General features: G+C 37.2%; 1 long non-coding RNA gene across 1 annotated transcript; it reads left to right on the top strand.

Moving 5' to 3' along the window:
• The first annotated feature begins 206 nt into the window (after positions 1 to 206).
• On the top strand, positions 207 to 15,376 carry LOC141544798 (uncharacterized). Its single transcript, XR_012482811.1, has 3 exons — positions 207 to 309; positions 12,891 to 13,034; positions 15,076 to 15,376. It is a non-coding gene; the product is annotated as an uncharacterized LOC141544798 (long non-coding RNA).
• The last annotated feature ends 1,103 nt before the right edge of the window (positions 15,377 to 16,479 follow it).

The following is a 16,479-nucleotide window of genomic DNA, read 5'->3' as shown; positions in this document are numbered from 1 at the left end:
ATGTAATAGTATTTATCATATTTGTCAATAGCCCTTATAAAATAATATCTATTATATTATAATGTAATATCCATTCTTAATGTGGTATAGGAACTTAAAAGTGTTTTCATAACTATTTCAATATAATGAAATTCTTTTGCTATCATATGCATTTTTATACATTTTAAAACATGATTCTGATTGGTCCATAGGCTTTACCAGACTGCCAAAGGGGACCACAGTGTCCAAAAGTAGAAGAACTTACTGTTGTACACCATCACCATGACCCAGAACAACTTGAATTCTTTTGATAGAGTCTTGAGTAAATAGGTAAGCAGGCAGTTTTGAAGGGTGCCTGATATTCTATCTACTCCTAAAAAAAATACTAAGTTGATCTTCTTTTAAGGCACAAGTTAGGATATATTTGAATTCTCCTCTATTCTTCTGATTTCAATAGGAAGCTGGGAAACGTATGTTCATTGTAGTTTTCTGAGCCAGATTGTCTATTTTTAGCTATTATGCTTCTTTTCAGGGTTTAGAGCTGCTGATTCATTCTTAAAAGTGAAAGATAAACAACTATATATGCTCCAGCATTGTCACTGATGTAATGAGAAATCAGTTCTTAATATGGTCCTTTGGAGGATCTTAACCAAAAAGCATCCATGTAGAAATTGCTACTGTGTTCACAGGGATTATTGCACAAAAACGACACTGAGAGATAAACCTGAGTTTATTGGCGGCTGCAGCTTCTGGCCCATGTTTTCTATGGCACATAATATACTGTGTTTGTTTTCTATACTCATTCATGATAAATATGCTATGGGGCCAAATACCTTATTCTCTATTAGTATGACCCAAACAAGCATAAAGGGTAGTAGCCTTAATAGGCAGTTTTCTGGGCTTTGACGCTCTGATTGTGTAGCCATTCTCACAGTGTGGAAAATGTAACGTTTTATGAAGTTAATACATTTTCAAAATTGCTCCCATAATGATGCTTTCATTTTGTGTTAGGGCAGGAATGATGGCTTCTATCTCTTCCAGAAAAACTTCAGCATTGCCTCAAGTGGAAAGGAAAATCTCATATTTCAAGGCCAGTGACTGGTGGCCCATTCACATTCCACCAGGGAACAGATGCCAGTTCCTTTTATGGTCAAAAATGATGGATGAGAGTCTCTTTAGTGATGTCTCCTCCATCAGTCTCTTCCTTCGTTTGTAGATCAGCCAGCCTGGCTTCTATGGCAGGATTAAAATGTAATGTCTCCCAGCAAGCTAGTGAATCTCAGCACTTTTTCACTTTGTTGTATGTAAACTCCCTTTTTAGTGGAGAGAGCCATTATTTGGGAAAAAGTATTGACATTTTTATGGGGTTGTTTTTGGAAAGGACCAACATGTAATATTAAATTCAACATATGGTTGCGGTCAAATTGTGTTCCTACCGTGTAAAATGTATGAATAACAACTCAGTGCCTTCTCTTGGCCCATATACAGAGAGAAGCCTGATTAATTTAACTAGTATCCCTTAATCTCTTGCCTTGGCTCCCATCCCATTCTGCAAGGGTTGATAAATCTCCCATCCCCTGAAGATTATTACAGTTCCTAATAGTCTTATGCCATTAGAAAGAAGCTAGGCTCAGTGGCACAAAATATATCCAACAAATGAAATCACATAAATAATTTAGTTCTCACAATTTCATTTTTGCAGAGTTTTGTTGTTGTCGTTGCTGCTGTTGTTTATGGGACGTGATAAGAACTGTTGGCTTGGCCAGCTGTAAATAATAGTACGGTCTTTCAACACAAAGACAGGAATATTACTGTTGCCTTTCACGATTGGCGTTGCTCCCTGATCTCTTACTGCAGCCTAAGGTCATTCATACTTTTTATAATACAATCAGAGGGATAAATAGCCATACATCAAACTGCATGCCTACCACTTATCAGTAAACCATTCTATTCATTTTAAAATTTAATTTTTCTTTATTCTATCTATATTCTACTGGCAGTGGACATAAGTCTGGTCTTCATGTCAAGAAGAACTGGATATAACTGGATTCCTGTCCAGAACCCATGCTAATTATTTTAACCATGCACAAATTATTTAAATGCTCAGTGACTCAGAAAACTTACAGATGATAAGTATCACACAGTTATCAGGCTAACTCTGTAAAGGGTATAGACAGCATTTTTATATTTAGAGTTCCTGATGTTAATGATAACAAAAGTCCCCAGGGAAAATAATGGTTAATGTGATATTTTCTTTTTTTTTTTTTATTCATTTTTCCAAATTATCTTAATGTGATATTTTCACATGTAGGGTTGCATGTTGAAAAAGTAGCCCAGCCCATACTATTTTGTGGTCACCAGTCATTATTGATTGAAGATCCATTGACATTCTCACTACTAACAAGAGCAACAAATCTTTATGGAATGATGAACAAGGAATAAGTGTGAAATAATCTGAAGGGTCCTAGGAGGTGTGTCCCTGCCCTCAAGGAGCTTTTTGCTCTAACAGACATCAAACATTAGCATGTAAAAATTAACTAATAATACAAAACCTAACTAATAATACTTTGCTACAATTGAAAAGATTCTTGTCCAAATAGTTTCATGATAGCTTACCAAATGAACATCTGGCAAATAATGTATTGGCTTATGGTGGTATAGAATATACTCTGATGTTGCTCTTGTATATATTTGCTATTTAAGTAAAATATCTATATCTTTATATATATAATATATGCTACTATACATGCATACATACATGTACACATATTTGTAGGCATATGCATGATATATATATAATAGCTCATAGGATTATAAAAGCATAGTTAACTTTTTTACAGTATATGAGAATAATTGCTTATCCATATCACTGTTGTTCATCATTGTTAATTGAACTTTACTTAGCAAAGAGCTTTTCTGCAAAACAAAAGACATAATAGGTTCATGTCTATAACTTGTAGCTTAGAAAAACAGTTCTAGAATTACATGGACTAGAACCAACCTAGGGGACTTCTCATATATCATGCTCCTTTGTTCAAAAGTTTCTCCTCCATCAGAGTTTCTTCTGGGTACATCAGAATTTGGCTCATTTTGTCACCTCCTAGGGGTTTTCTAAGAAATATCAGAATTTTACTTGTATTTATGCTTTTACAGAACAGATAAAAGGGGTTCTCAACTTTCATAAAAACATTCAGGCCAATAATATGCATACTAGAGGATAGGTTTTATTTAACCCAACAAAAACCTCACAAATACTCATCGTTCTATAAAATGACAAGCTTACATTTCCTCCCATATATATATGCATATGTATGTATATGTATATATACATGTATAAACATTGTATATGCATATAAATATATATATATACATTGTATATGTATATATTAATATAATGTACATGAGAACATATAGATATTTATGAATATATATGGACATATATGCATATACATATATGTGCATATAGGAACACATGCCTAATCATTCATGCATATATACACATGTGTGTATACATATAAATATACATACATATGTATATATGTATATCTCTCTCTCTTTCTCTCTCTTTCTCTCTCTCTCTCTCTCTCTCTCTCTCTCTCTCTCTCTCTCTCTCTCTCTCTCTCTCTCAATTTTACCTTTTCTATAAAATGGTAGGACTCTAGACTGTATTGTTTCTAAGCCCACTACCAACTGTAATCTTTATGATTCCATGACTAGACGTTTAAAAAGTTCCTTCTTTGTGGGTTTGCCATCACCTGTAAATTATCTACAGAGAGTTTTCATAATGGTGTGTTCTGATTCTGATGTCTCTCCAGTATGGCTAACGCTTATTTCTAAGTCTTCATCTCTGTCCTTTTCCACAAAGGACATTGGAGTAAATGATCCAATAGACAAGGAGTATCCATACTGTTTCTTGGCTTTCAACAGAGAAAAATCCTCATCAAAGGTTTTTGAATTTACTTTTCATAACTGCATACAAATATGTGCTTTGTGGTAAGGAAAGATTAACTGCTGAGGGCAGGAGACAAAAATGATGTCACTAATGAGGCAGCTGCCAGATTACACTCAGATTGGTTCTATTGCTCTGTGGCAATAAATGGAAAACACAACTCTGGATGAGGGAAGGAAATGAGAAGAAGGAAGGGAAATTCTTCCATGGTACAGTGGAAAGCATAGTGGCTCTCAAGTCAGAGGGTTTAAGTTTAAATTCTCCCTGGGTTGTTTATAACTTGTAAGACTTCAGGGAACTCACAACCTTTTGGGGACTCAATTTCCTCCTCTATAAAATGAGATTGCAGTAAATGGTTTTTGAGCTCCATATTGTCTCTAGATCCATGATTTTTGGAGCAATTGATCAGATGGAGGGAGGGAGGGAGGGAGGGAGAGAGAGAGAGAGAGAGATAGAAAGAGAAAGAGAGAAAAAGAGAAAGAGAGAGAGAAAGAAAAAGAGAGAGAGAGAAAGAGAGAAAGAGAAAGAGAGAGAGAGAGAGAGAGAGAGAGAGAGAGAGAGAAAGAGAGAGAGAGAGAAAGAGAAAGAGAGAGAGAAAGAAAAAGAGAGAGAGAGAAAGAGAGAAAGAGAAAAAGAGAGAGAGAGAGAGAGAGAGAGAGAGAGAGAGAGAGAGAGAGAGAGAGAGAGAGAGAGAGAGAGAGAGAGAGAGAGAGAGAGAGAGAGAGAGAGAGAGAGAGAGAGAGAGAGAGAGAGAGATATGTTGTGGCCATATCTTATTTTGTGGGCTCAAGTCATTCCCCTTATAGTTTGAAGATGGCAATACAGAAGTTTCTCTTTTGATAAGGGACTATTTTTTTGGCCAACATTTGATTCTAGAGCTCACTAGCGTTTTTGAATGATAGCCACTGGTCACCAACAGAAAAATTAGGTTACAGTGCTAGATTTTTCTTTTTCAATCTGCATTAAATACACCTGACTTTTGATGATAATTCTTAATTTCCTGCCATCTGAGGGTAATTCAGTGAGAGGCACTTCCCTAAATGAGAAATGGAACATTCATTTGTATTTTAACGGCTCCATACCGTGGCACCAGAGAGAAAACACAAAGGAGCAGATTTTGCGTATAAAAGCTGTAAGCAGGGGTTCCCACAGCTCGGTGCTTGCAGTGAGGCAGAAAGCATGTCACCTGCTAGTTTGTCCACTGAGACGCTTCTCGGTCTGTGTGTCATGTCAGAGCTGAAAAGGCATCTTGGGATCTGCCTTTCAGTTTCCTGAACAGTGTGTCACATGGCAGAAAAGGCTGCTATTCTAACTGCTAAATGTCACCATACATATTTATAAGGCATATAGTATAGTTGAGCTACAGAACAATTTATTAGAAAAGTTATAAAGAGAGCTTAAGAAATAGTGGCAATATGTGACAGCTTAGTCCATGTGCATTCTTTGCACATCTATAATATATGTTTATTCTGTTGGTAAAATACACATACATCTTAAGTCAATCTTGGCTTGTATTAATTTTGCTTCAATTTTCACACACACACATCTGTTCTTAAAATTCTGCCTTCATTGCACTTAAAAATGGTTTCCTGCCAATGATGCTCTCTCTCTTTACGTCTAATGAAAACAAGCCAAGGTTCCAGTAAAATTGTAGTTTCTTGATTGTTAATATTCAGGGCCTGCCATATAGTCAGGGTATTTCACAGCAGTCATCTGAATTGTTTATACTGTCTCTATTTGTTCTCACAAATAAATGATCTGGATTTCTCAGTTTTCAACTTAGTTCATGATTACAAGGTACTTAATAAATGATTGTTTCCTTCTTACTCTCAAAATAATTCATCACCTAGTCTTCAGCTTCTAGTGATGAGACTCTCTGATCTTAGCAAGACACCAGTATAAGAAACTTCAATAGATCCATGATCTAACCAACATGGGTATTTCTGCCATGCAGGTCATCATCCACTGGTGCCATTTCATCCGTTCTGCATGATTCTTGTATGTACTCTTTCATATATCCTCCCCCTACTCTGTTCAATAGCTAGTGGCAAACTAGATAGAACTCTGAGCCTGGAAGACCTAAGTTTAATCTAGGCTCAGATTCTTACTAGCTATATAACTCTAGGAAAGTCACTTCACCCATATGCCTTAATTTCCGCAATAGTTAAATGGGGATAATTACAGTATCTACCTCTGAATTTTTTTTGTGAGTATTAGAAGAGATAATATTTATAAAAAAAACTTAGCAAAATGCTTGGCACATAGTAAGAACTTAATAAATGCTTCCTTCCTTCCTTCATTTTCCAGGTGGCATTTGTCACCTTCTTACCCTGGATGACATTTTAATTAGTAATAAGATTATTATAATTTATTACTTAGAAAAGGCTTAGCAAAATACATGGCACATAATAGGTGCTTAATAAATGCTTCCTTCCTTTCTTCCCTTATTCATTAGTTCATTCATTCCTTAGTTCATTTGTTCCTTCTTTTCCTAGGTGACATTTGTCATCTTCTTTCCCTAGGCGATATCTGTAATTAATAATAAGACTATTATAATATTAGGGCTTAGCAAAATGCCTGGCACATAGTAAGTGCTAAATAAATCCATACTTCTTTCCTTCCTTCTTTCCCTCCCTCCCTCTCTTTCTCCCTTCCTCCTTCCCTCCTTCTTTCCCTCCCTCCCTCTTTCCCTCCCTCTCCTTCCTTCCTTCCTTCCTTCCTTCCTTCCTTCCTTCCTTCCTTCCTTCCTTCCTTCCTTCCTTCCTTCCTTCCTTCCTTCCTTCCTTCCTTCCTTCCTTCCTTCCTTCCTTCCTTCCTTCCCTAGGTGACATTTGTCATCTTCTTTCTCTGGGTAACATTTGTCACCTAGTGCTCCACTCTCTAGAAATGAGACTTTCTGAACTTAGGAAGGCTATTCCTCCCAAAAGACATGCCATCCCAAAAATGCCAGATCCTTGCTGCCTAAATCAAAAGTTTCAGCCAGGCTTCCTAAAACCACGATTTATTTATTTTAATATTTTGTATTCATTCTATTTAATATTTTCCCCAGTTACATTTAAATCAATTTTTTTACATTTGTCTTCAAAACTTGAGATTCAGATTCTCTTCCTTGTTTCCATCCCCATTCCCTTTGAGAAACCACATGTGAAGCTATGCACAACTTTTCCATAAAAGTCATGTTGTAACAGAAAACATAGATCACTCATCCTAATCTTAAAACTATTCTTGGCACTTTCCAGTGACATTCAAGCCACTCTAAAGGTTATTACCCCTGGCCAAGGGCTTATCACTTGGTGCCCTGTGGTAGATAATGCCCATTTTATAAACAAAACTCAAATTTAGCTTTTAAATTGCACAACAGAATGAGTTAATAAGATAAATGGAATGTATAAGAGAATATGAATTCTAATTCTGTGTGACTAATTTCTTGGTGAATTACTTGGGAAATAGGATTTTGTTGTTTAGAACCATACTTCACTAGACCTCAGTTTCCTTATTTATAAAATGAAAAGGTTAATAAAAGCTGTATACATGGTGGTTCAGAAGTCTTAGTGGAGGTTTCTGCCATTAAAATTTAATAATTAATTTTTTATTTAATTATTAAGCTGTAATAGCAGAAGCTTGCATTAAAACCTTTAGGACACCTTGCAAATTATTTTAAGGTTTGCAAAATTTGCTGTTCAGTTGTTTTAGTCACATCCAACACTTCCTGACCCTATTTGGAATTTTCTTGGCAAAGATGTTTGCCATTTATTTCTGTAGCTCATTTGACAGATGAGGAAACTGATGCAAGCAGAATTATATGACTTACCTAAGGTTACACAACTAGTAAGTATCTAAGTCCATATTTGAACTCAGGAAGAAGAGTCTTCCTGACTTCAGGCTTTGTTCTCTGTCCACTTCATCACCTAGCTGCCCCTAAGGTTTGCAAAGCACTTTGCATATATTATCTCATTTAATCTTCATGATTGTCCTGTGAGGTAAGTATCATATTTATCTACATATTTCAAATAAAGAAACTGAGACTGAGAGAGGTTGTGACTTGCTCACTCTCACATAGCATTCTAATTGAGGTGTCTTTCAACACAAAATCTTAGGATTTTATAACAATTTCCTTTCATCATTTTTTCCTACTGTTAAGTGGAAAGATAGGAACTATATACCTCCTGTGGAGTTGTTATAAGAAGTTATTTTCAAGATAATCAGTTGCTACTCTCCATGTCAACCAATTATAGCTTATATTTATAAAATGCTTTATAATTTACAAAGCTCTTTCCTCCCAATAACCTTGTGAGGTAAGTAGAACAAGAATTATTAATGTCTCCTTCTTCAGCATTTTATGGAAAAGGAAACATTTAATCAGAAAATAAGCATTTGATTGAATGTTGAATTAAGTGATATACAACTGGCAAGTAAAAGATACAATACTCAGACTTAGGTCTTTCCCCTCTAAGTCATCACTAGTGAGCAAATCAAGATAGAGGAAGTGTCTCAAGTGGAAAGTAGAATGCAGTGGGGAAAATCATGTCTTATTGATGTATATAGAATGGGGAGAAAAATGGAGGATTCCATTCCTATTTCTGCTGTTTCAAGGTCACCCACTATTTATCCAGGACAGACACAAAAAAGTGGTACATGGGTACATAGAGGGCGGATTGGAGAGAAATTTATTATGGAGTAGGGACAAGATTTCTTTTCCTTTAGCAGATCTGGGTAAGAATGGAATTTATACAAGCTTCTGTAGTTTAGGATGGCTCATAGCCATTCAATTGACTATAAACAATAAATAAATGTTGAAGAATATTGACACAAATAATAGTTTTGTACTCAGTGGTATGAGGAAGGAAAGACTATCATGTCTCTGTCATTATCCCGGAATCTCTATATCTGACACATTTCAGTATTACAAGAGGTGTGAGATAGTTGGGAATCTCCCAGCCTGCAAAAAGAATTGCACATGTTTAAGGGTAGGGGCCAAAGATGACCCCACAAACATCTAATTGGGAAATGGAGGATTAAAGATAGCTTATTTTCTACAAAAGTGCCACGTGGGGAATAATCATAATTGATTTCTTTTTCTGGCGCCTCAACTCAAAGGTAACATAACATAACCCTAGTTGTGGTATGGAATGAGTTTTTTTCCTCTGATGAAGAAAGAAACCAGAACAGAAATAATGAGAAAATTAATCAGCACAAATTTCTAAAATTGGCCGACTCTTGCTTTTAAAAAATTCTCTTCCTTTAGTTTCTGGCTCTGGCAGGAAGTAATAATTATTTCCAATAAACAGCTGGCTCAGCAATCTATTCTGCATGCTGGGTAAGAAGAGAGTATTTAAGCAGAGGAATCCTTCATGTGTTCTCCAGGGGATTCTCCACTGATAGTCTCTCTCCTGTATATATTAAGAGGGGGAAAAAAAGTAAATTTACAGTAATAACATTCTCAGTTTCTTTCATCTACCAAAAATATTTTTAAAAGGTATTGAAAGGAAAAATGTGCACATGTGAATGCATATATATATGTGTGTGTATACACAGATATGTATATATATATATATATATATATATATCTCCACATATACATCCATATATACCTCCCTATAGAAGTGAAATGTAATCCATCTCTAATTTAGCTGCCTTAGGCAGGTTGATGAGATATTTGGAGTACATATTTTTAATGGACGAAAGATATTTATATTAATGGGAAGAAAGAAAATATAAGAAAGACAGAGAGAGGCTAAGGGCAAACAAGGAATGAATGAGACAAACAGCGTATCATGATGGGGGTGGAAGGGATGCCTTGTATTCTGGGTATGTGTCCAATGGTGACATTTTCATTTTCTGACTGTGGGTCCATGACTGACAGGTACATGTTCCTCAGTACCCTCCACTTGAGACACAGGATACACATAGGCATGTAAGCAAAGCTTGGCGACATATGAGCTTGTCCCAATCAAGAATTTCAAACATGATCAACAGGATTCTCTTGGAGATGGTAAGAGCAGATAAAAAAGCAAAAGCAGACCAAGTGATATTTGATCATCATCATTTCCAGCATTGAAGAGAACTAGATCAAATGGAAAGATTATATTTTAATCCTGTTTTACCGTGTTTATTTTTTCCTTTTGGAAATTGCTAAGTGGGAATGAAAAGGACACCAAACAGTTATGTAGGAGGCAAGAGGTTTAAAAGGATGTCAGAAAATGATATTGCACAAAGGTAGGTAACCACATGCGGCTTCCTTCCGTCTGGAATAGACAAAATAGACAGGCGGGTTGGGGGACTGAGGCAGGCACAACTCAGCAGCTGAAGCCCCAGCTCCTTTCCAGACAAATGGCCATCTGTTTTCAAAAGTACACATTTCCTTCTACTGACCTTTAACTGTTCCCTGAATACCAATGTTTTATGTCCTTGCTTTGCTACGAACACGTCCAAAATTAGGGCAAGTTTTCTGCCTTTATGCTAGCCAATGTGCACATGGTAAAACTTTCAGAATTCGAAACGAAGTTGGAAACTAGAAACCCCCTCCCATCCATGAGATCACCCTCCAAACAATCGTAGTTTAAAAACATAGGCAGCTCAAAGTTGGCGCTTCCTCAACAGGCCATGCTGCACCTCAGGAGCTCACATTGTTCCCAGGCCCTTGCTGACATCAGTCAATAAAATGGCTAGAAAAACAAGGATGTTTTGTCAAGAAAAAACACTCCCATGAACTGAAGTTTTCATTTGTTGTCAGACAAAAGGGATCATGTTCATTTCAGTTCCAAACAAAGGGGAGCACAGCATGTTAATTTTAATGATTTCCAACATCCCCTCCCTCTTCACTAAACCCAGGGGTGGGTGGGCAGCAGAGAAATGGAGGTTAATAAGTGGGAAAGGACACCATTGCTGGGGGAAGACATCATTTTTAGTCTGTGAAGAGATTATAATAAGCAGTGGAGAATTAAGCATGGTGTCAAAGCCATTGGAGTTCCTGGCCAGTGTCCTTTTGACCTTTTTCCTATTAAAAAGGTGGTAGATCCTAGGGTTTTTTCAAAACAGAACAAAACGGAATGGAATAAAATGAACAAATCATGAGCAGTCATGTGAGACATTTACTTAAAATTTTTTTTAACAGAAATAATGACATAACAGTAGATGTTCAAACAGGCTTTCAAGCTTTTATTAATCAAAGTTAAGGCTTCCCTGTGATACTTGTACTTTAATTGTTCCGCTCCTGAAGTGTCAGAGTGACTGATGGCAGCGTGTTTATGGGACTCCAAATGCTCCTGTCGGGAAACCGGCTGTTAGTGAAAGCCAGGGAATTACTCTCTCAAGACCTTGCAAAAATGAAGATGGAAGAATTTAAACTCTTCTTAAAACTGTTTTCAGTGATCCTTTATTCGATGATGAATGGAAAGAGGACCCTTACATTTTCAGGGGTGGACCCTAGCACCCTTAAGAAAGAGGGTATCTGCTCTCCCAGCTTCCCCCCCAGTTATTGGCATCTCGCCCAGCAGGCTGCCCAAGTTTGAAAGGGCAGAGTGCTGACACTGCCTAACCTGAACAAGAGCTATGCATTAGTTTCCTGTTTCATTTACATTGTGCTAATTTGAAAGATAAGCATATCTTTAAGAAGGGCAGAGCTGGGCCATCAGTATGCAGTTAATCAGGGGAACAGGTGACCCACTCAGGATCCAAATCAAGGACCTTGCTGCAGTAAAGAATAGATTAGCATTTGTGGGATTTCTGGAGCTGCAAAGATATTTATATCTCTCTTCTTTGCATTTATATAGCCCTTCTTGGAAAAAAAAAAGGATCCCTAAGAACTGGCAGTTATAATGTGGGGGTGCCAACCTCACCTTTAATCTCTTTATTTTAAAATGGGATTATGGGCATTAATTAAATCTGACAACACGCCTGGGTGGTATGCATTAACGTGTCCATTCCCCAGATGAGGTAACTTGAAGCTAAGAGGTTAAGCTGCTTTCCCAATAGGCAGGGTGTCACTTTTAGAACTAGAAATAGAAGCCAGGACTCCAAGCACACTGTGATACAGTCAGTCTATAAGGTCATATTTGGAACATGATATAGTCATACTCAGCAGGAGATCTTAGCTAAATCAGTTCATCTTAGGAACCCCATAATGTCTAAGCTATCTATAGATTTTTTTGGAAACTGTGGATGATAACTATGGTGTCTACAATTAGCCCTGATAACTTTGGACTCTATGAAATGGTTATTTCTTAATATGATTATTTTAGAGGGGAGCCCATTCATTTCACAGACATTTGCTGAACACCTCTGAAATTCAAGGAATTGATTCCATTTGGTGCTGAGGAAAATGGATAGTGGAAAAAATATATAAACTGCTGTCTCTGACTCAAAACAAACTACTAAAAGATATGAGAAACAGGCTAGGGTGCCATATTTGAAGTCAAAAAGATATGGATTCAAATTCTGCTTCTGACACTTAATAGTTGTGTGAACCTGGACAAATAATTAAACTTCTAAGAGTCCTAGGAAATCTTCTAGGCCTTATCTAATAAGTTATACTTGTTTTTTGCATCTGAAGAAGTTCCTACTTTATGGAAATCAAATCCTTCTTCCTATATATAATACCAGACAGTGTTATATAACAGATATAAGAAGTAAGCACAGAAAATTTTCATGGTAACATGAATGCATCGCCATGTCATCATCCTCTGGCTAGTGCCCTTTTTCCACTTTACACATCTATCTTCAGGCTAAGTTGCCCCATGTTCCCACCATGGACAGCGACACCTAATCTGACTGGATTTGGGGCACAGACTTTGTATCCTTCCATCTAAGCAATCAGACCTAATAATCAAAACACCCAGTTGGCAGTTCTGGCAAAGCTACACTATTTTGCAGGATTACCTATTGAGGAAGATGCATATTGTCTAAAAACAGACCCATTACACCAAAAGTGGAACATAGACCTGGCTTTGTTCTTCATTAACAGGATAATAACAGGATGCAGCTGATTCCCAAACCAGAAAAGCCTATAAAGTCAGGGCCATACTCCTTTGGAATTGGAGAATAGATGCAGCTAAAAGAAGAGGGAAACCAGAAAAAGATGCCAAGAATTTTCTCTCACAATACTGAGGTAAGGTACACAGCCTAAAGTAGGAATCATGTTTATCATAGCATCATGTGTTTAGAGCTAGCTGTAAGGGACCCCAGAAACCGTTGGTCACAACTGCTGGGATAAACCTCATTCTAAATGTTCACTCTCCTTTTGTGTAACTGGACTTTCCTGCAGAGAAACAGTCCCCGCTGCCCAGTATTTTCTGCACTTTGACTTGAGATTATTTGTGACTGGTTCTGACGGCCAAAAATACGACCCTCCCCTTTCTCTCTCCGTAGTTTCTGCCTAGCATGTTTAAGGCTGCCAGGGAAGGGGATCAGTGTCAATAATAGTGGGTGGCTAGGAGGAATGGAGAATGGAACAATTGAGAGGCAATAGCCCTCAGGCAAGCAGTAATAAAATGGTAACTTGGAAATTGCCTCAGAATAGCCTACACAGCCCATGTTGACATATGAAAATATACTCATGGCCTTCAGAACTATTTCATATACTTAGCTATGGCCCTTTGGGGGAAAAAAAAAGCCTCATGGAAACAACTGATTTAAATCTGTTCCTTAGTCTAACTCGTGATCTCTGCCACGCTGTCTAAGCTGACAGGGGCTTAGGAAATCAATGACTCTCCAGTGGCCTTGAAACCATAGGAAATGGGAGAGCTTTTGTAACCAAACTGCTTTGGGGGGAGGGGGTGAAAGAATCTTGTTGCTATAGCAACCTGTTGGCCTATTATGATGGCTCTTTTGCCACATAAGATATTTTTGTCATTGCTATTGTGTCCAACTATTGTATGTAACTCTTAGGCCAAAGTCAAGGTACCATTCAATTCTGTCCATTCCATGACTGCTTCCATAGAGTTTTAGATGAAGATTAGTATCTATATATTTATAGACAACTCATTAGATACTCACTGCATGATCTAATAAGTATATTTTAAGTACCTATTATGTACAAGGTGTTGGAGATATAAAAATAAAGATTACACAGAGCTTGCGTTTAAAACTGAATTTTGAATCCAAACTGCAAGAGAGAATTAAAATCAACTAGTATGCGTATGTGTGTGTGTGTATTTAATTAAAGCTATCTATTTTTCAAAATATATGCATGGACAGTTCTTTAACATTAGCCCTTGCAAAATCCTGTGTTCCAATTTCCCCTCCCCCTTCCCCAACGTCCATCCCCTAGATGGCAAATATTCCAATATATGTTAAACATGATAGAACTATGTTAAATCCAATATGTATACATATTCATACAATTATCATACCGTACAAGAAAAAAGAGAAGCAAAATAAAATGCAAGAAAACAACAACAAAAAGGATGAAAATGCTATGTTTGAATCACACAGTTCCACAGTCCTCTCTCTGGGTTAGATGGCTCTCTTCATCACTGAACAATTAGAACTGATTTGAATAATGAATTGATTTGAATAATTTCATTGTTGAAGAGAGTCACGTCCATCAGAATTGATCATAGAATAATCTTGTGGATTCTGGTTCTGCTCATTTCACTCAGCATCAGTTCATGTAAGTCTCTCCAGGACTTTCTGAAATCATCCTGTTGGTCATTTCTTATAGAACAATAATATTCCATATCATTCATATACCATAATTTATTCAGCCATTCTCCAACTGATGCACATCCACAGAGTTTCCAGTTTCTAGCCACTATAAAAAGGGCTGCAACAAACATTTTTCGCACATGTGGGTCCCTTTCTTTCCTTTAAGATCTCTTTGGGAAATAATCCCAATAGTAACAGTGCTGCACAGTTTAATAACATAGTTCCAAATTGCTCTCCAGAATGGTTGGATCCATTCACAGTTTCACCAACAATGTATTAGTGTCCTGTTGTGCCACAGTTCCCTTTTATTGTCCTGCCTCAATTTCCCTAATTGTTCTGCCTCAGTTTCTCAGAATTGTCCTTCCCCAGTTTCTCTGGTTGCAACCCCCTTTTCTGCTCATTAGAACTGAGATAATTAGGGCTGTGGAGTTCTGGCATTTCAGAAGATAAAACTCCAGATGTCCTATATCAGATACTAATTGGCATTGTTTATAACTCTTAAGTTTCAGATCTCCTGGCTCTAGTTGGACACCTCCTTAACTCCCAGTTAGTAAGACTTTATGGTCCTACTCCCAACCTGTCAGAACCGGATTGATGATCCCTGCTTGGAGATTCCCGGATCATCAGAGTTTGGACTCCTCCCCTCCCCCTACTCCCCACTCCTGCCTTTGTTTAGCTATTGAAGCTTGGAGCTAGCTATGTGTGCATATATATGTCACTGAGAACTCACATTCCCTCCTGGATGCTTTGGACATTAGCTCTGGGGGCAACATGCCCCCAGAACAATCTCTCCCTCTCAGAAATCCAAATAAAATATTAAAAACTCTCTAATCTCTATCTTGCCTCAGTTTCTCCAGCATTACAGTTCCACTTCTTAACTAGCAGTTTTGTTTTTAAATTATCTACACAGTACTAGGTGACAGCTAAACAGAAACAAAATAAAATAAGGTATTTCTTGTTTTTGAGGGGCTTATATTCAATTGGGGACAAACACTAAGAAGACATACTAGAAGATACAAAGTACATATGAAATATTTGGGAGGGGACAGTAACATTAACAACTTGCTGTTGGGATAAGAAAACATGTGGGGTGGATAGTTATTCATAAGGTAAGTGACACAGGTCATCTTAGATTTAAAGGTGGAAGAGACCTCAAAGGCCTTCTGGTTCAATCCCTTCATTTTGTAGGGGAAACTGGAACCAGAGAGGAGAATTTAAGTGACTTACAAATGGTCACATAGGAAGTAAGAGGCAGAAGTGACATTCAAAAATAGATTAGTGGGATAGCTAAGTGGTGCAGTGGATAGAGCACCAGCCCTGAAGTCAGGAGAACCTGAGTTCAAATCTGCCCTCACTTACTTAACACTTCCTAGCTGTGTGACCCTGGGCAAGTCACTTACCCCCAATTGCCTCAGTAAAAAAAATAAAAATAAATAAATAAATAGATTAGTGAGAGTCCCAGGCTTGAGCTTCTAGTTTCTGACTTCATGTGAGATGATCTTTACTGTCATTTGTACCTATATGTTTTTTATGATTCCGTGGCTCACTATTCTTCAAAGACTTTTGTTCTCCTACCCTCAGATCTAGACTGAATTCTTTCTTCCAGACCTGAAGGAGCAATTTTTTTTTTCTGGGCATGGAATTCAGGGTCTTAATTTTTTTGTATAGTCAAAACTATCTTCTAGTTTGACCTGTCACCATTCCACTATGCCCATAAGAAATCTGTTTCCTTAGTATGAACTTCCCATGTTTACATCCAAAGATCTATTCCATTTAATTTTCTTCCTAAAACAATTGTAGTATTCTTTTCTGTTTGCTTTTTTTTCTAGTTTCTCTGATTTTTATAAAAATGAAGGGTATAGTTTAATTCTCCAAAGTTTCTTCTGTTTCTGAAGTTCTATAATACT

Source organism: Sminthopsis crassicaudata, chromosome 5 (assembly GCF_048593235.1).
Source record: "Sminthopsis crassicaudata isolate SCR6 chromosome 5, ASM4859323v1, whole genome shotgun sequence".
In the NCBI taxonomy this organism is placed as follows: Eukaryota; Metazoa; Chordata; class Mammalia; order Dasyuromorphia; family Dasyuridae; genus Sminthopsis; species Sminthopsis crassicaudata.
The sequence above is the reverse complement of the archived record's forward strand: the minus strand, read 5'-3'. Positions and strand labels throughout refer to the sequence as shown.